The 20,720-nt window shown below is 39.7% G+C and overlaps 1 pseudogene; it reads left to right on the top strand.

Moving 5' to 3' along the window:
- Positions 1-4,269: 4,269 nt before the first annotated feature.
- Positions 4,270-4,628, top strand: LOC111554877 (annotated as a pseudogene).
- Positions 4,629-20,720: the final 16,092 nt, after the last annotated feature.

Below are 20,720 nucleotides of genomic sequence, written 5' to 3'. Positions count from 1 at the left end.
ACTACCACTCTACATATTGATAGAGTAAGAGGGGTAGGTTACTTCATTTTGGCAGTATAACAAGGAGAGCTTTCTGTAACGATGCCACGGGTCATTGAAAATAGCCTTGTGACAAAGGGGGAGCAGCAGAACTCAGGCACTGTTATCTGCTTGTTTGTTCTTTGGTTAAGCTGACTCAGATGGATGTCTTGCTAAACTACCAAAAGGGGGAGGAAGTAAGTCACCAACGCCAGCCATCTGACCTAGTCTCTCATTGTATTAGTGAACTGTTACAGCCAAGAGAAAGAGAAAGAAAATTTAGAGAATTTTAGAAGACTTACTGGCAAATAGGCATCTTTTGACTGTAGCGGAAAAAGTTACTATACAGTAGAATGCCAAAAAAGTAATGAGATCACTTTTATATGGTAATATATTTTTGTATTTTCTACTCAAAATGTTTATGAGAACAGATATATGAAAAGAGAAAACAAATTTTTAGAGATACAGACAATATATGATTTATTTTATTTAGCCATTCAAATTATGTTTATCCTTTAGAGTCCTAATTAGATTAGCTTAATTTTCCCCTAAAAAATAAGAAATTATATTTTTTATGGTATAAATATATTTCTTTCTAGTCATTTAAACTAATACACCTTATTTGTTAGTTTTATGGTGCTCGGCCTATTAACTTATTTTAATTAATATACTGTAAATGCTGAGTTATTCACGCGACTGATGAATAAGAAATTGCCATCCTTGAGGAAAACAGTTTCAATAAACATATTTATGATGACCATGCATCTGGGGTTACTAGATTTAACAAATATGAATATGGAATCTTCAATTAAATTTTAATTTCAGATAAACAACAAAAATGTTTTAAAATAAGTATACCCAAAATATTGCGTTTATCGCTCTCTTTACCTACCTATCTTTGTGTTAACAATCAGTTCATAACCACTTGATTGGTTAATTACACTAAATCACTAATTTGAGCCAAAGGTACTCCCAACCTCAGATTCTTTTGCCTACATACATCCAGTTTTGCTTAGGACAGTCCTGATTACAGCATAACTTCCCAGTAATTATTAACCCCACCTTTTCACTCTCAAAAGTGTCCCAGTATGAGTATTAAATTATATAAAAAATTTATGCACATTAAGTATAAAATGCAGCTCAGAGCACTCAAAGGGGGATTAAAAGAGAAACATAAGAAAAAAAGGAATAGTTTAAAACCAGAAAGCAGAAATCAAAGGAAGGGCTAACTAGAACTAGTGATAAAGTCCTTGTGTTGAAAGTAAGGAAGACTGGCCGGGTGCGATGGCTGACACCTGGAATCCCAGCACTTTGGGAGTCTGAGGCGGGTGGATCTCCTGATGTCAGTAGTTCGAGACCAGCCTGGCCAACATGGTGAAACCCCGTCTTTACTAAAAATACAAAAATTAGCCAGACATGGTGGCATGCACCTGTAATCTCAGCTACTTGGGAGGCTGAGGCGGGAGAACTGCTGGAAACCGGGAGGCAGAGGTTGCAGTGAGCCAAGATCGTGCCATTGCACTCTAGTCAGGGTGAGAACAGTGAGACTCCATCGAAAGAAAGAAAGAAAGAGAGAGAGAGAGAGAGGAAGGAAGGAAGGGAGGGAGGGAGGGAGGGAGGGAGGAAGGAAGGAAGGAAGGAAGGAAGGAAGGAAGGAAGGAAGGAAGGGAGGAAGGAAGGAGAAAGAATATAGGGAAGGCTTTAAGTTTACTTACATAGAGCACTCGTAGAGCTCCTAGTTGTACAAGATAGTACAGATGTGTTTCCCGTTCTTAAAAACTACGCTGTGAAGCTGAGAAGAAAATGGAACAGACAGTCTGTAAGTCAAAATAATTGGAAGTGGAAGGGAACTTAGAGCTTAGAGTAGAATAAACCAATAAAGTGGTGTTAGTTATTGTTAACGAAAAGGTAAAGAAATCATCAACTAGGAAAAAAAGGCAATAATTATAAAGTATATTTCCCATTGTAAGCACAATAAAGCTCATTATATCAATGTGAACTTATTTGATTATAAATATAATTAGAAGGATAATCTTCTCCCAACCTAGAAATTTTCTCCATAAAGGTAGTAAAGAAAATTATTGAATAAACATTAAGCCAGAATGTGAGGTGCATCACAGGTAATCCATTAAGAGATTCAAAAAACAGAAAGTAATCATGCCCCCTTACATTGCCAAGCAGATACAACTCATTACATACATGTTTTCAAGATAAATAACAGTTTCTCAGGTAAGACAACATGACAGCCCCATTTGCAAGCATCATTCATCCTAACTTTACTTAGAAATTGAGGAGATCATTCCTGTTAGCTAAGTGACCTTGTCCAGGGGAAAAGCAAATTTCTCGTATTTTTATGATAGAAGGTAGTTCTGGAGCCTGGCTTCCACTGAGGTTAGATTCCTGTCCTCCCACAGTAACTGGGAGATTAAGGATGCTATCTCCCTCGATGTGTACGTTTCAATGGCATTGTTCCTAGATTATTGAGAGAGACATTCCTGGGCTGACAAAGGGCCTATCTAGTCTTCAAGATGATTTATATACATTTTAATGAACCAAGAAAGTACAGTGGGCCCTCTGTATCCAGGAGTTTGCATCTGTGGATTCAATCAACCATGGATCAAATATATTTGGGGGGGAAGAAAAAAACATTCCACAAAGCTTCAAAACGCAGAACTTCAGTTTGCCACATACCAAGTACTACATTCAGTCCATGCAAATGAAGTGATATGTAGACATGGTATTAGGTATTACAAGTAATCTAGAGATGCTTTAAAGTCTATAGGAGGATTGTATAAGTTACATGCATATACTATGCCATTGTATAGAAGAGACTTGAGCATCTTTGGATTTTGGTATCCAGGGGTCATGGGGGGCCTGGAACCAATCGCTCACAGATACTGAGGATAATTATGTTTAAAATTACAAACTTTCTAGAATAAATGCTCTGATAAAAAGAAGAGAAGGAAAATCTCTTATTTTCAGCAGGGATAATTATGCTTCTTATTTTAAAATTTTAATTGTCCTAACAAAACCTACAAAAAAAAGTTGAGAAAATTCAACATTACCTATATCTGGATATAACTGTATTAGTATTTTTGTATATTGTCTTACATTTTATTTATTATGTTGGTTTTTTATAGCTTTTAACATACAATATATACATAATTTTATGTCCCACTTTTTTCTCTTAACATTACCCTATTTTATTAGTTTAATATCACTTTAAATGGCAGTATTTTAATGATCATATTATATTTCATGTTATATGATAGATGATATCTTTAACAAATTTTCTTTTTTTTTCTTTTATCTGAGACAGAGTCTCACTCTGTTGCCCAGGCTGGAGTGCAATGGCACAGTCTCGGCTCACTGTATCCTCTGCCTCCCAGGTTCAAGCAATTCTCCTGCCTCAGCCTCCCAAGCAACTGGGACTACAGGCACCCGCCACCACACCCAGCTAATTTTTGTTTTTTTTTTTTTTTTTTTTTTTTTTTTTTTGAGAGGGAATCTCTCTGTTGCCCAGGCTGGAGTGCAGTGGTATGATCTCTGCTCACTGCAAACTCGGCCCCAGGGGTTCATGCCATTCTCCTGCCTCAGCCTCCCCAGTAGCTGGGACTACAGGCATCGGCCACCACACCTGGTTAATTTTTTTTTGTATTTCTAGTAGGAGATGGGGTTTCACCATGTTCACCAGAATGGTCTCAATCTCCTGACCACGTGATCCACCTGCCTCAGCCTCCCAAAATGCTGGGATTACCGGTGTGAGTCACCGCGCCCAGCCTTTTCTACTGTTTTCTTTTGAAACATTATCAGGAATAGGATTTCTAAGTAAATAAACATTTTCTTTCTTTCTTTCTTTTTTTTTTTTTTTTTTTTTTTTTTTTTTGGTCGGAGTCTGGCTCTGTCGCCCAGGCTGGAGTCCGGTGGCCGGATCTCAGCTCACTGCAAGCTCCACCTCCCGGGTTCGCGCCATTCTCCTGCCTCAGCCTCCCAAGTAGCTGGGACTACAGGCGCCCGCCACCTCGCCCGGCTAGTTTTTTATATTCTTTAATAGAGACGGGGTTTCACCGTATTAGCCAGGGTTTTCTTGATCTCCTGACCTTGTGATCCGCCCGTCTCGGCCTCCCAAAGTGCTAGGATTACAGGCTTGAGCCACCGCACCCGGCCGTAAATAAACATTTTCAAGCTTTTGATAGATGGAGGAAGACGACGTGGTCTTTGCCTTCTTTCTCCTCAGTTGCAGGTTCATTTTTCTCTCAGTCTTCATAATTACATTGTCTGATTTAGAGTGTGATTACATTAATGCTAGATCATGTTGCTCAAAATTAAACAAGTGGGTAATTTCAAGATTGGCCATACTATTGTCACTGTATTAATGCTCATTTTGTTACACTGGTTCATCTTCCTTCTCAACTTACCTATTGCCACTTGGAATATATATTGATTCATTATGATGCCAAGCAGTAACATAGGAGTGTTTGATCCAACAGAAATACACAATCAAGGACAGCAAAAGTAACACATGAAAGACCATAATCAAGCTTAATTTCCACTTGCTCTATTTTTTCACGTATCTTTAAACTATGGTTTTAGCTTTGATAAATGACTGAAGCTGGAGAAGCCATGGTTGAAATCAACCTATACTTCAGTGCACAGTTGAGGAGCCAGAGACTAAAATAATCTACAGAACCATGACAATGGCAGCATATCTTTTCTTCTTTGAACAAAAATCTATTTTTGCTTTCTTTTTTACTGTATAAAGTTTTTTTTGGTTTTGTTTTGTTTTGTTTTTTTGTTTTTTGGGGTTTTTTTTTTTTTTTTTTTTTTTTGAGACAGAGTTTTGCTCTTGTTTCCCAGGCTGGAGTGCAATGATGAGATCTCAGCCCAGCACAACCTCTGCCTCCTGGGTTCAAGCAATTCTCCTGCCAGCCTCCTGAGTAGCTGGGATTACAGGCGTGCACCACCATGTCCAGCTAGTTTTTGTATTTTTAGTATAGACAAGGTTTCTCCATGTTGGTCAGGCTTATCTCGAACTGCCAACCTCAGGGGATCCGCCCACCTCAGTCTCCCAAAGTGCTGGGATTATAGGCGTAAGCAACCCTGCCTGGCCTAAAGTATTTTTTAAACATGAAAATAATAAAGATTTTGATAGATGTTGCTGAATTGCTAAACCTTATTTAAGTAACTCTCTGTTTTATCCAATAGTTTTTATTCTCCTTGTTAATCAAGCAATTGCAGAGTTTTAAAGTAACTTTAACAATTCCTTCTTCTTCCAATTAAATAGCCTAAAACATTCAAAACCAGTAGGCAGCGTGAAAAAGACATATATCCTTGTTGTTCTTTTTTCTCCCTGTTTAGGGGAAGCCCAACACCCTCTGCCCTCACTGGAAGCACAGTGAGCCATCACTAATAATTCAGCAGCAGATATAAAACATAAGGGAAGAAAGAATACTGAGTGATTCTCAGGTTGCCTTCAACTCTGCTTTAAAGCCTTGAATATGGGTGATAAATTTTATACTCATATAGAGGAACAATTTGCTCAACCCCATAAGAATAACAGAAAGGTGGCTTTTTAAATTATCTAGTTGACTGTATTACATATTTGTCTTGCTCTACTCCAGACTGTCAGGTTTGCCCTAGATACCCAATAAAGTAAACCCTGGAGACTACTAACCCAAGTCCCTTAAGTAGCCACTGATGTCCTGTGATCAATGGATACAAAAAAATAAATAAATAAAATAGGTCGCTCAAACAAAGCACCCTTTCTCTTTTTCCATTCCATCCTCAGCTTTTCCACTTTTGTAGCTGTTTAAAAGCTCTGAGTAAAGCCACTGTGTTTTGATACACACCCAGCCTCTGGTAGCTTAAATTACAAGTCGGTCTGCAGTCAGAGAGACTCAAAGCTGTGTCCTAACTTTCAAAGCTGAAAGTCCATAAGAGCTGGCATTTGATCCAATTCAGCATTTAGTTTTACAGCAGAGAGATGAAAAAGAGAACTGTACACTTTTTAAAATTAATATGCAGAATATAAAGCTCTTGTAACAACGGTTAAGCCCTATCTTCACATATTACTAACCAATGAATAAAATGTCAAATATGAGATAATTTGAAAGCATTTCATCACTGTATCAAATCTAGTTCATCAATTGACAAATATTTTTGTTCATATAGAATAGAAAGGACACTTGTCCAAGCATATTGGGTAAACAAATTATAATAACTATACAGCACTCTCAAAAACTTTAGAATAATGGATGGAGAAATAAGGCAAATAATATAAATAATACACGGTATTAAACAGGAATTATAATGATACACCTAATATTTCCATAACTTTCTAGAGTTTACAAAGTTTAACACTCATATCAGCTCTGCACATTTGGCATTATTGTCACAATTCAATGAATGAAGAAATTGGTATTTAAGAAAACTGCACAGGCCAGGTGTGGTGGCTTACACCTGTAATCCCAGCACTTTGGAAGGCCAAGGTGGGCGGATCTTCTGAGGTAAGGAGTTCAAGACCAGCTTGGCCAACATGGTGAAACACTGTCTCTACAAAATTACAAAAATTAGTCAGGCATGATGGCGGGTGCCTGTAATCCCAGCTATTCAGGAGGCTTAGGCAGAAGAATCACTTGAACCTGGGAGGGGGAGCTTGCAGTGAGCCGAGATCATGCCATTGTGCTTCAGCCTGGGTGAAAGAGCGAGACTCTATCTCAAAAGAAAAAAAAAAAAAAAACAGAAAACTGCACTTGCTCAAGGTTTCACTCCTTCACTTCTGATCTTCTAGACATTTAATTTTTGGAATTTGATCTTGGTATCAAATTCATTATTCTGAATGTTCCAAGAAATTAAATGTCTAGAAGATCAGAATTGAGGCATGACTGTACCAAGCATTCCTAACAGATGCTGTATTTGTCTGGGCCTAGGGACATAGATCATGCCAAGTGCAGAAGTTTGTTGGCCAAGGCATGGCAGTGGGAATTCTTGAGGCCTGTCTTGAAATCTGGAAGACAGTGAGTGGACCATCTTGCCTGGAGCGGAGGCTTCCAGTGAGGCTGGGATGGTAAATATAAAGTTGTATACTTTATTCAGTACCCCAGTGGGTACCTAATGAAATATGGAAGAAGGGAATGATATTATGTCTTTGAAGAAAATGACAGTAGGCTTCAATAGGTAGATGAGTCAGAAGTGTTCTTTATATTTTTAAATAATTTATGCCTGGGAACCTAGGACTCAAGACCTCACTACAAGACCTCACTACAAGACCATAAATGTTCAGACCACTAATCTTGGCAAGATTGTTATAGGTATCTTGAGCTGTCAAAATTCACTCACGAATGCTCAGTAGCTAAAAGATATACACTTATGGAGTAGGGGCGTTCAAAGATGGCTGAATTGGAACAGCTCCAGTCTGCTGCTCGTAGCGTGATTGACACAGAAGACGGGTGTTTTCTGCATTTCCAACTGAGGTAACTGGTTCATCTAATTGGGACTGGTTGGACAGTGGGTGCAGCCCATGGAAGGCGAACTGAAGCCGGGCAGGGCGTTGCCTTACCCGGGAAGCGCAAGGGGTAGAAAGATTTCCCTTTCCTAGCCAAGGGAAGCCGTGACAGACTACCTGAAAAATGGGACACTCCCACACAAATATTGTGCCTGTCCTAACGTCTTAGCAACCGGCAGGCAAGGTGATTCTCTAACATGGCTGACTTGGCAGCTCCCACACCCACAGAGCCTTGCTCACTGCTAGGGCAGCAGTCTGAGATCAATCTGCCAGATGGCAGTCTGACTGGAGGAGGGGCGTCTGCCATTGCTGAGGCTTGAGTAGGTAAACAAAGCGGCCAGGAAGCTTGAACCAGGCAGAGCCCACCACAGTTCAACAAGGCCTACTGCCTCTAGACTCTCTCCATCTCTGTGGGCAGGACATAGCTGAACAAAAGGCAGCAGACAACTTCTGCAGACTTAAATGGCCCTGTCTGATAGCTCTGAAGAGAACAGTGGTTCTCCCAGCACAGTGTTTGAGCTCTGAGAATGAACAGATTGCCTCCTCAAGTGGGTCCCTGACCCCTGTGTAGCCTAAATAGAAAACACCTCCCGATAGGGGCCAACAAACACTTCATATAGGTGGCTGCCCCTCTTGGATGAAGGTTCCAGAGGAAGGAGCAGGGAGCAACATTTTCTACTCTGCAATATTTGCTGTTCTGCAGCCTCCGCTGGTGATACCCAAGCAAACAGTGTCTGGAGTGGAACTCCAGCAAACTCCAACAGAACTGCAGCTGAGGGACCTATTAGAAGGAAATTTGGCCAGGCATGGTGGCTCAGGCTGGGTGTGGTGGCTCACGCCTGTAATCCCAGCACTTTGGGAGGCCGAGGCGGGTGAGTCATGAGGTCAGGAGATCGAGACCATCCTGGCTAACACGATGAAACGCTGTCTCTACTAAAAATACAAAAAATTAGCCAGGTGTGGTGGCGAGCACCTCTAGTCCCAGCTAGTCGGGAGGCAGAGGCAGCAGAATGGCGTGAACCAGGGAGGCGGAGCTTGCAGTGAGCTGAGACTGCACCATGGCACTCTAGCCTGGGCAACAGAGTGAGACTTCATCTCAAAAAAAAAAAAAAGAAAAGAAAGACAAGAAAAGAAGGAAAACTAACAAACAGAAAGGAAAAGCATCAACATGAACAAAAAGGTCATCTACACCAAAACCCCATCTGTAGGTCACCAACATCAAAGACCAAAGGTAGATAATACCACAAAGATGGGGAGAAACCAGAGCACAAAAGCTGAAAAATCTAAAACTCAAGAGTGCCTCTTCTCCTCCAAAGGATTGCAGCTCCTTGCCAGCAAGAGAACAAAGCTGGATGGAGAATGACTTTGATGAGGTGAAAGAAGCAGGCTTCAGAAGGTCAGTAATAACAAACTTTCCCAAGCTAAAGAGGACGTTCAAACCCATCACAAGGAAGCTAAAAACCTTGAAAAAAGATTAGACAAATGGCTAACTAGAATAAACAGTGTAGCAAAGACGTTAAATGACCTGATGGAGCTGAAAATCATGGCACGAGAACTTTGTGACATGTGCATAAGCTTCAGTAGCCGATTCGATCAAGTGGAAGAAAGGGTGTCAGTGATTGAAGATCGAAGTAATAAAATACAGTGAGAAGAGAAGGTAAGAGAAAAAAGAGTAAAAAGCAGCAAACAAAGCCTCCAAGAAATATGGGACTATGTGAAAAGACCAAATCTACGTTTGATTGTTGTACTTGTGAGTGATGGGGATAATGGAACCAAGTTGGAAAACGCTCTTCAGGATATTATCCAGGAGAACTTCCCAAACTAGCAAGGCAGGCCAACATTCAAATTCAGGAAATACAGAGAATACCACAAAGATACTCCTCAAGAAGAGCAATCCCAAGACACGTAATTGCCAGATTCACCAAGGTTGAAATGAAGGATAAAGTGTTAAGGGCAGCCAGAGAGAAAGGTTGAGTTACCCACAAAGGCAAGCCCATCAGACTAACAGCGGATCTCTCAGCAGAAACCCTACTAACCAGAAGAGAGAAGGGGCCAATATTCAACATTTTTTTATTTTATTTTTTATTTTTTGAGACAGAGTCTCCCTCTGTCACCCAGGCTGGAGTGCTGTGGTGCGATCTCAGCTCACTGCAAGCTCTGCCTCCCGGGTTCACATCATTCTCTTGCCTCAGCTTCCCCAGTAGCTGGGACTACAGGCAACTGCCACCACACCAAGCTTTTTTTTTTTTTTTTTTTTTTTTGTATTTTTAGTAGAGATGGGGTTTCACTATGTTAGCCAGGATGGTCTTGACCTCCTGACTTTGTAATACACCCGCCTTGGCCTCCCAAAGTGCTGGGATTACAGGCGTGAGCCACCATGCCTGGCCTCAACATTCTAAAAGAAAAGAATTTTCAATCCAGAATTTCATATCCAGCCAAACAAAGCTTCATATGTGAAGGAGAAATAAAATCCTTTATAAACAAACAAATGCTGAGAGATTTTGTCACCACCAGGCCTGCCTCACAAGAGCTCCAGAAGAAAGTGCTAATCATGGAAAGAAACAATTGGTACTAGCCATTGCAAAAACAGGCCAAATTGTAAATACCATCAATGCTATGAAGAAACTGCATCAATTAGTGGGCAAAATAACAAGCTAACATCATAATAATGGAGCAAATTCACACATCACAATATTGACCTTAAATGAATTAAATGCCCCGATTAAAAGACACAAACTGGCAAATTGGAGAAACAGGCAAGACTCATCAGTGTGCTGTATTCAGCAGACCCATCTCATATGCAAAGATGCACATAGGCTCAAAATAAAGGGATGGAGGAAGATCTACCAAGCAAATGGAGAACAAAAAAAAAAAAAAATAGAAAACAAGTCAAGAAAAAAAAAAAGACTAGGGGTTGCAATCCTAGTCTCTGATAAAATAGACTTTAAACCAACAAAGATCAAAAGAGACAAAGAAGGCCATTACATAATGGTAAAGGGATCAATTCAACAAGAGCTAACTATCCTAAATGTATATGCACCCAATACAGGAGCATACAGATTCATAAAGCAAGTCCTTAGAAACCTACAAAGAAACTTAGACTCCCAAACAATAAGAGTGGGAGACTTTGGCCAGGCACAGTGGCTCACGCCTGTAATCCCAGCACTTTGGAAGGCCAAGGCGGGTGGATCACGAGGTCAAGAGATCAAGACCATCCTGGCTAACACAGTGAAACTCTGTCTCTACAAAAAATACAAAAAATTAGCCAGACGTGGTGGCGGGTGCCTATAGTCCCAGCTACTTGGCAGGCTGAGGCAGGAGAATGGCGTGAATCTGGTAGGCAGAGCTTGCAGTGAACCAAGATCGCGCCACTGCACTCCAGCCTGGGCGACAGAGTGAGACTCCTTCTCTAAATAATAATAATAATAATAATAATAATAATGGGAGACTTTAACACACCGTTGTCAATATTAGATAGATCAAGACAGAAGGTTAACAAGGATATCCAGGACCTGACCTCAGCTCTGCAACAAGCAGTCCTAATAGACATCTACAGAACTCTCCACCCCAAATCAACAGAATATACTATCTGATCAGCACCGCATCGCACTTATTCTAAAACTGACCACATAATTGGAAGTAAAGCACTCCTCAGCAAATGTAGAAGAACAGAAATCACAACGAAGTGTCTCTCAGACCACAGTGCAATCAAATTAGAACTGGGGATTAAGAAACTCACCCCAAACCGCATAACTACATGGAAACTAAACAACTTGCCCCTGAATGACTGCTGGGTACATAACTAAATGAAGGCAGAAATAAAGATGTTCTTTGAAACCAATGAGTAAAAAGACACAATGTATCAGAATCTCTGGGACACATTTAAAGCAGTATGTAGAGGGAAATTTAGAGCACTAAATGCCCACAACAGAAAGCAGGAAGATCTAACATTGACAGCCTAACACCCTCATTAAAAGAACTAGAGAAGCAAGAGCAAACAAATTCAAAAGCTGGCAGAAGGTAAGAAATAACTAAGATCAGAGTACAGCTGAAAGAAAAACAGACACACAAAAAACCCTTCAAAAAAAATTCAGTGAATCCAGGAGCTGGTTTTTTGAAAAGATCAACAAAATGGATAGACCGCTAGCAAGACTAATAAAGAAGAAAAGAGATAAGAATCAAATAGATGCAATAAAAAATGATAAAGGGAATATCACCACAAATCCCACAGAAATACACACTACCATCAGAGAATACTATAAACACTTCTATGCAAATAAAGTAGAAAATCTAGAAGAAATGGATAAATTTCTGGACACATACACCCTCCCAAGACTAAACCAGGAAGAAGTTGAATCTCTGAATAGACCAATAACCGGCTCTGAATTTGAGGCAATAATTAATAGACTACCAACCAAAAAACATCCAGGACCAGATGAATTAACTGCCGAATTCTACTAGAGGTACAAAGAGGAGCTGGTACCATTCCATATGAAACTATTCCAATCAATAGAAAAAGAGGGAAAACTCCGTAACTCATTTTATGAGGCCAACATCATCCTGATACCAAAGCCTGGTAGAGACACACAAAAACAGAGAATTTTAGACTCATATCCCTGATGAACATCAATGTGAAAATCCTCAATAAAATACTGGCAAACTGAATCCAGCAGCCCATCAAAAAGCTTATTCACCATGATCAAGTTGGCTTCATCTCTGGGATGCGAGGCTGGTTCACCATATGCAAATCAATAAACATAATCCATCACCTAAACAGAACCAATAACAAAATCCACATGATTTTCTCAATAGATGCAGAAAAGGCCTTCGGCACAATTCAACAGCCCTTCATGCTAAAAACTCTCAATAAACTAGGTATTGATGGAACATATCTCAAAATAATAAGAACTATTTTTGATAAACTCACAAACAATATCATACTGTATGGGCAAAAACTGGAAGCATTCCCTTTGAAAACTGGCACAAGACAAGGATGTCCTCTCTAAACACTACTACTCAATATAGTGCTGGAATTTCTGGCCAGGGCAATCAGGCAAGAGAAGGAAATAAAGGATATTCAATTAGGAAATGAGGAAGTCAAATTGTCCCTGTTTGCAGATGACATGATTGTATATTTAGAAAACCCCATTGTCTCAGCCCAAAATCTCCTTAAGCTGATAAGCAACTTCAGTAAGTCTCAGGACACAAAATCAATGTGCAAAAATCACAAGCATTCCTATACACCAATAACAGACAAACAGAGAACCAAAACATCAGTGAACTCCCATTCACAATTGCTACAAAGAGAATAAAATACCTAGGAATCCAACTTACAAGGGATGTGAAGAACCTCTTCAAGGAGAACTAAAAACCACTGCTCAACGAAGTAAAAGAGGACACAAACAAATGGAAGAATATTCCATGCTCATGAATAGGAAGAATCAATATCGTGAAAACGGCCATACTGCCCAAAGTAATTTATAGATTCAATGCCATTCCCATCAAGCCACCAATGAGTTTCTTCACAGAATTGGAAAAAACTGCTTTAAAGTTCATATCGAACTAAAAAAGAGCCTGCATTGCCAAGACAATCCTAAGCCAAAAGAACAAAGCTGAAGGCATCATGCTACCTGACTTCAAACTATACTACAAGGCTACAGTAACCAAAACAGCATGGTACTGGTACTAAAACAGATATATAGACCAATGGAACAGAACAGAGGCCTCAGAAATAACACCACACATCTACAACCATCTGATCTTTGACAAACCTGACAGAAACAATAAATGGGGGAAGGATTCCCTATTTAATATATGGTGCTGGGGAAACTGGCTAGACATACATAGAAAGCTGAAACTGGATCCCTTCCTTACACTTTATGCAAAAGTTTATACAAAATTAATTCAAGATGGATTAAAGATTTAAATGTTAGACCTAAAGCCATAAAAACCCTAAAAGAAAACCTAGGCAATACCATTCAGGACATAGGTATGGGCAAGGACTTCATGAGTAGAACAGCAAAAACAATGGCAACAAAAGCCAAAATTGACAAATGGGGTCTAATTAAACTAAAGAGCTTCTGCAAAGCAAAAGAAACTACCATCAGAGTGAACAGGCAACCTACAGAATGGTAGAAAAGTTTTGCAATCTACCCACCTGACAAAGGGCTAATATCCAGAATCTACAAAGAACTTAAACAAATTTACAAGAAAAAAACAACCCCATCAAAAAATCAACAAAGGATATGAACAGACACTTCTCTAAAGAAGACAGTTTTGCTGCCAACAGACACATGAAAAAATACTCATCATCACTGGTCATCAGAGAAATGCAAATCAAATCCACAATGAGATACCATCTCACAACAGTTAGAATGGCAATCTCTAAAAAGTCAGGAAACAACAGATGCTGGAGAGGATGTGGAGAAATAGTAATGCTTTCACATTGCTGGTGGGAGTGTCAATTAGTTCAACAATTGTTGAAGGCAGTGTGGCAATTCCTCAAAGATCTAGAACTAGAATTACCATTTAACCCAGCGATCCCATTACTGGGTATATACCTAAAGGATTATAAATCATGCTACTATAAAGGCACATGCACATGTATGTTTATTGTGTCACTACTCACAATAGCAAAGACTTGGAACCAACCCAAATGTCCATCAGTGACAGACTGGATTAAGAAAATGTGGCACATATACACCATGGAATACTATAGCAGCCATAAAAAAGGATGAGTTCATGTCCTTTGCAGGGACATGGATGCAGCTAGAAACCATCATTCTCAGCAAACTATCACAAGGACAGAAAACCAAACACCGCATGTTCTCACTCATAGGTGGGAATTGAACAATGAAATCACTTGGACACAGGGCGAGGAACATCACACACTGGGGCCTGTCACGGAGGGGGGAAATGGGGGAGGGATAGCATTAGGAGAAATACGTAATGTGAATGATGAGTTGATGGATGCAGCAAGCCAACATGGCACATGTATACCTGTGTATCAAACCTGCAAGTTGTGCACATGTACCCTAGAACTTAAGAGAGTATAAAAGAAAAGATATACACTTACATCAATTCTTTCTTTGTAGCAGTGCCTAGAAATTCAAAGAATTGTTGTTGTTTTTAATATAAGAAATTTGGGTCATTATCATCTCTAGTAAATAGTCTCTGTATTCAAGGACCTTGAACATTTTCTGAAGAATAGTCTTGTTTCCCAAAGGCCTTGAGATAACCAAGAAACTGGGAAGAAGCACGGCAGAGAGGAAATGAATGAGATAGCAGTAACAACTGGTTTATAATCTATTAGGGTGGGGCTTTGAGACTTACTGATAGATGGGATCTTGTGTTAGAAAACATTGCCTCTTTATCTTTCTAGATCAGGGCTGAAATCGTTATCTTCAATCTTGCTGAGACAACATAATAAAGGCTACATCACTAGTACTTTCTTCAACAGACCTTGGTCTCACTTCTAAAATTCTCTGGCACTGAAGTGTAAGGAAAATCTAGATTTGAAGAGATCACTAAAATGGTTTTGATGAATATTATACCAATTACTTTTATAAAATATATGAAAGCAAGACACATTAGGATGAACAGGATTAATTTGCATTCTGAAAATGTTTTCAATGCTTAAATAATTAGATATGAACATTGAAGCAGTATAATATAAAATGACTCTTTTAATTATTCCTTTCCTTCCATTTTCTGATTCCACATTTCTTGATATTTTTAAGGACATAAAAAAAGTATTTTTTCTTGTATGGATCTTATATAGTTTGATATAATTGATACCCATGGGTTATGACTATAATTTCTGTGGCATTAAAAGACAGTAATCACTGCACCAAGTCAACCTACATTTATTGAGCCTCTGTACACACTATCATTTTGAACATCATAGAAAACTGGTCCTTTGCACATGCACATGTATGTTTATTGTGGCACTATTCACAATAGCAAAGACTTGGAACCAACCCAAATGTTCCTCAGTGACAGACTGGATTAAGAAAATGTGGCACATACACACCATGGAATACTATGCAGCCATAAAAAAGGATGAGTTCGTGTCCTTTGTAGAGATATGGATGCAGCTGGAAACCATCATTCTCAGCAAACTATCGCAAGAACAGAAAACCAAACACCACATGTTCTCACTCATAGGTGGGAACTGAACAATGAGATCACTTGGACACGGAAAGGGGAACATCACATACCAGGGCTTATTGTGGGGAAGGGGGAGGGAGGAGGGATGGCATTGGAAGTTATACCTGATGTAAATGACGAGTTGATGGGTGCTGACGAGTTGATGGGTGCAGCACACCAATATGGCACAGGTATACATATGTAACAAACCTGCACGTTGTGCACTTGTACCCTAGAACTTAAAGTATAATTAAAAAAAAAAAAAGAAGAAAGAAAACTGGTCCTTTGCCTTCAAGTATTAAAACTGGCTACATACAGAAAATATACACGCTTTGAACCCTTTCCGAAGTCAGGAGGTTGGTGAGCATAAAACAATATTGTAACAGCACAAATTAAATACACACATGTAAGATATAATCAGAGTGAAAATGATGACAGACTAGACAGATTGAGTAATAATATATCTGATCACAGATGGTATCCATATCCCTGCCAGCAGAAAAAGATTTCACAAGGTCCCAGTGTCTTGGGAGCCCACAGATAAACTAGAAGTCCAGTAGCAGGGTGGCTAGCAACCCTGCCCTACTGGAAACCCAAGACCGTCTAATCTTTTGGCTTCCCTGGGCCACATTGGAAGAACTGTCTTGGGCCACAGAAAATACATGAACACTAATGACAGCTGATGAGCTAAAAATAAAAATCACCAAAAAAATCTCATAATGTTTTAAGAAAGTTTATGAATTTGTGTTGGGCTGCATTCAAAGTCATCCTGGGCCACATGCAGCCCACGGATCATGGGTTAGACAAGTTTGTTTTAGACAGGAAATAGCAAGTTAAAACGTCCTAAGGCAGCAACGTGCCTAGTGTGTCAGAGGCACAACAAAGACTCCAGTGTGGCAAAAGGTGAGCAAGAGAGACAGAAATAGAAGTGAAACTAGAAAAGTAATAAGGAACCAAGTTGTACAGGGTCTTGTAGGATGTCTTAAGGACTTATGCTTGCACCCTAACTAAAATAGCCATTTCAGGGTTTTAAGCAAAGACATGGCATGATCTCACACATTTTAAAGTGATTTCTCTGCTGTGTTGATAATTTTTTTTTTTAAATCTAAACATGTAATTTTTATCTGCCTCTTAAACCAGAAGTTTATAAAAATATTATCTATCAGGTGAAAAAAATAAATGCCTTGTCCTTAGTGTGCAAAAATGTGCCTAACTTATCCTCATGTGGGCATGTGGCAAAAAAATGGTACAAATTGGAACTGACCCACCTATCCTCTGTAACCCTGCCACCCCTATGACCAGTTGTACACACTAAGGAACCAGCTGGTCAGGATTAGGAAGGTAGAACAATAGGGAGGTGTGGGTGGCAGATGCTTCTCATCACAACTACTGATCTCTCCTCCTACTCCTACTCAGATGAATACCAGCTTCCTCTCAAGTATATTAACAGTATTTTTATTAATAAAAAATAAAACTTCTTTATTTCAATTACTTTCTCTAAAAATATTGCTTCAGTCATCAGAATAAAATGCAAAATCCCAACTTTGACATCCAAGGCTTCATCAGCACAGCCCTGTTCTTTCCCACATTTTTTATCTTTCCTTAACACAGACGGTGGGCTTCAGCCCAACTGAGCTGCTATTTTCTACTTCTTTGCTCATGCTGTTTTTTCCACCTAAGAGGCTTCCTGGCTCCCATTTCCTCTAGTCTAAATCACACCCAAAATGAGGCAACAAAATACATTTGAAAGAGCAAGAACTTAGAATGAGAAGCCCTGAGATACTAATTGTTTGGGATTTTTGTTTGTTTATTTGTTTGTTTGTTTGTTTGTTTTGAGATGGAGTTTTGCTCTTGTTACCCAGGCTGGAGTGCAATGGTGCCATCTCAGCTCACTGCCATCTCTGCCTCCCAGGTTCAAGCGATTCTCCTGCCTCAGCCTCCCGAGTAGCTGGGACTACAGGCATGCACCACCACACCCAGCTAATTTTGTATTTTTAATAGCGACGGGGTTTCTCCATGTTGGTCAGGCTGGTCTCGAACTCCTGACCTCAGGTGATTTACCAGCTACTTTGGCCTCCCAAAGTGCTGGGATTACAGGCGTGAGCCACTGCGCCTGGCTGAGATACTAATTGTTAAATGTGAGTCACATCATTTGAACTTTCTCAGCCTCTTTCCTTATGTGGATATAACAATATCCATGTTATGTGGATATAACAATATCCACAAGGAATTTGTTATACATCAAATAGATGATATAAGTGAAAGAACCCATAGATTGAAAAAAGGAACTATACTAGTTTATATATTTATTCATGAAAAGGTAAAAGTTTGAAAATAATTATAGGTTATGTCAGACAATATTCAGGAATAAGAAGGCAGGGTGATAAGTGCTGTTAGGAAAGAGGATGAGGGCTCCTGAAGTCTCTTATCCAATTGTACCCGATCGTAGGGTGGAAAGAAAGAAATCGGGCCTGCCCTAACATTTGTGGAGCTTAGGGCAATAGTACAAAAGGAGACCCATATTTCATATGTCACTTAACATCATAGCAACAAAATTGCAAAATATGTGTAAAACTATGGCTTTTATATGACTGAAAGTATGCAAAATACCAAATTTGACTGAATTCAATTACTGTTGCATATATCAGCATGTTTGTCAATAGACAGGTGATGTGATGACTAACACAATGAAGATAAATGTAATGAATAAATTATCATACATTTTATAACATTTATTTTTTATGTCTTTACTTTGGCAAAACCACTAATGATGTGCTATATGTGTAAAATACACACAAATTTTTGAAGACTCACTACCAATAAATGAGAATGTAAAATATCTCATTAATCACTTCTGTATTGATTACATACCGATATAATTTTGTGTATACATTACATTAAATACAACATATTATTTAAATTATGTATATATAGCCCTCATTTACTTTCATATTTTAGGTAAAACTACGCACTAAGCAGTCTAAAGTGAATTTTAGCTATTACCCCTCCTCATTTTATTTCTGAGTCAAGAGACATAATAGGACATTTATTGTAATCATTGTTCTTTCCATCCTTTTTTTGACTGGACATTAGAACATGTCAGGGGCAAGGGCTATAGCTCAAGAACCTGCATAGGCCTAGGTTCAGTTGAAGTTCACCATTGGCTATGCTGTCTTCTGATTTCTCCCTTTCTCTTTAGGGTCACTATGATGCAGATTTTTATACTGGGCAGGGTGAGAGGTGGGGAGGACTCTGAATTCAAATGGGCCCTGTGAACAGGAAGAGAATGCAGCACCTTGAACTGGGCACAATCTCAGAGACCCCAGAAAATCACACCCAGAAAAATCTTCCTCCAGAAACTTGGAATACTGGAAAGAATTTCTTCCTAAAATAATGTCACATTAGGTAATGGACAGTAGCATTCAAGTCACTTCCCATAAAACCATATTGCATGTTTTGTGGAAGTCTTTGAGTATTTGTAAAATTAGGGACATCAGAGCTCTCAGAAACAATCTTGAAATTGAAGAGGAGGCCTGGCACAGTGGCTCACACCTGTAATCCCAGCACTTTGGGAGGCCAAGGCAGGCAAATCACCTGAAGTCAGGAGTTCAAGACCGGCCTGGCCAAGATGGTGAAACCCTGTCTCTACTAAAAATACAAAAATTAGCTGGGCGTGGTGGTGGGTGCCTGTATCCCAGCTTCTCGGGAGGCTGAGGCAGGATAATCGCTTGAACCCAGGAGGCAGAGGTGCAGTGAGCTGAGATTACAACACTGGATTCCAGCCTGGGTGAAACAGCAAGACTCCATCTCAAAAAAAAAAAAAAAAAAAAAAAGAAAGAAAGAAAAAGAAATTGAAGAGGAATTGTAAAATGGCGCATATTCTATCAGATAGAGCCTGTATCTTTAATCATATCACTGGTAGGAATTATTGTCTGGTCAGCTCAAGTAGAGGAAGTGATATGGTTTGAATCTGTGTCCCTGTCCAAATCTCATGTCAAATTGTAATCCCCAGTTTGGAGGTGGGGCCGGGTGATACGTGATTGGATCATTGAGGTGGATCCTTCCTGAATGGGTTAGCACCATTCTCTTGGTGCAGTTCTCGTGATAGAGTTCTTGAGAGAGATGGTTGTTTAAAAGTTTGTAGCATCACCCTGCTCTCTCTCTTCCTCCTGCTCCAGCCATATAAGACGTGCCTGCTTCCCCACTCACCTTCTGCCATGATCGTAGGTTTTCTGAGGCCTCCACAGAAGCCAAGCAGAAGCTGCTATGCTACTTGCACAGCCTGCAGAACCGGGAGCCAATTAAACCTCTTTTCTTTATAAACTACATAGTCTCGGGTATTTATAGCAATGTAAGAACAAACTAATACAGGTAGCAAATTCAGATAAGTATGACTTAAAAATTCTGAATGCTTGTCTTTTTAATCTGAATTATTCAGACTGAGGAAATAACCCAAGGATTTAGAACACTCAGGATGTTTGGGCATAGGATAGGGGTTGGGGGCTGATCACAAGGGCAGGTAAAGTAAATTTCTTTCCCGCTAGAAGGAGAGTTTGAAGAAAGGTGTTGAGGCATCTGTACAGGGTCTTCCCTCCTCAAGGAACAGGCTGGGAAGCAGGGAGAGTCAGGGTCAGCAGATGCTCTCAGCATGGCCTGGAGTAGAGCAAGGGTAACACTGAGTGGGTGAAAGGAAAATGGTAACAGGAGAAAAGAAGGCAGGAAATCCTCTTGCTTTTTTTGTCTCCCTCCTCTTCCGTTTTACCCCATAACACACACACTCTGCGGGGGAGGTATGCCCTGAGAAAGAGTTTAAACACCAGGGTTGTACCCAGGATACAGTGTTGTTCTCATCCACAGAGACAAACAGGTGAGAGGACTTCCATTGTCCTTAAGAAAGCGGTAATGAGATACTTGATAGAAAGCTGAGAGTAGAATGCATAAACACCCTCACTGAGGATGACCAAAAATATGTAAAGCTGAGGTGCGAAAGGCAAGAACTATTAATAAGCCATGAGGCCAAGCAGCCCAAGATACAACAGATACAGGGGAA

The sequence above is a fragment of the Piliocolobus tephrosceles genome, chromosome 5 (genome assembly GCF_002776525.5).
Source record: "Piliocolobus tephrosceles isolate RC106 chromosome 5, ASM277652v3, whole genome shotgun sequence".
NCBI classification, from domain to species: domain Eukaryota; kingdom Metazoa; phylum Chordata; class Mammalia; order Primates; family Cercopithecidae; genus Piliocolobus; species Piliocolobus tephrosceles.
The sequence above is the reverse complement of the archived record's forward strand: the minus strand, read 5'-3'. Positions and strand labels throughout refer to the sequence as shown.